Source organism: Nerophis ophidion, linkage group LG08, assembly GCF_033978795.1.
Source record: "Nerophis ophidion isolate RoL-2023_Sa linkage group LG08, RoL_Noph_v1.0, whole genome shotgun sequence".
Classification (NCBI taxonomy): Eukaryota; Metazoa; Chordata; class Actinopteri; order Syngnathiformes; family Syngnathidae; genus Nerophis; species Nerophis ophidion.
The window spans coordinates 29,063,538-29,064,372 of record NC_084618.1 but is presented as its reverse complement, the minus strand read 5'-3'; positions in this window follow the sequence as shown (position 1 = coordinate 29,064,372).

Genomic DNA, 835 nt, shown 5'->3' with positions numbered 1-835 from the left:
GTGTTGCGTTTCTTCTTCGTTTTTGTGACGGGTCGCAACCAACGTTATAGGTGTATGCTGTCACCTACAGTACTGGAGTGTATACATCCTCAGGGTGAGTACTTGGGTGACAGACTATGTTGGTATATTATGGATTTAGAATTGTCTCACAATAACTTATATATATCAATATGATATTAATGCAATGTCATATTAATGTATGCAGCTTATATATATATCAATATGATATTGTATTAATATCATATTGACATATATAAGTTATCAGATGTGAGCAATTCTTTTTACATAGACCAGGGGTCAGCAACCCAAAATGTTGAAAAAGCCATATTGGACCAAAAATACGAAAAGAAATCAGTCTGGAGCCGCAAAAAATTAAAAGCCATATTACATACAGATAGTGTGTCATGAGACATAAATTGAATCAAGAGGACTTAAAGGAAACTAAATGACCTCAAATATAGCTACAAATGAGGCATAATGATGCAATGTGTACATACAGCTAGCCTAAATAGCAAGTTAGCATTGATTAGCTTGTTCTCTACTAAATCCTTTCAGCAAAAATATGGCAATATCGCGAAATGATCAAGTATGACACATAGAATGGACCTGCTATCCCCGTTTGAATAAGAAAATCTCATTTCATTAGGCCTTCAAAGGCCTACTGAAACCCACTACTACCCACCACGCAGTCCGGTAGTTTATATATAAATGATGAATTAATAACATTGCAACACATGCCAATGTGGCCTTTTTAGTTTACTAAATTGCAATTTTAAATTTCCCGGGAGTTTCGTCTTGAAAACATCGTGTAATGATGACGTGTACGCAAAACGTT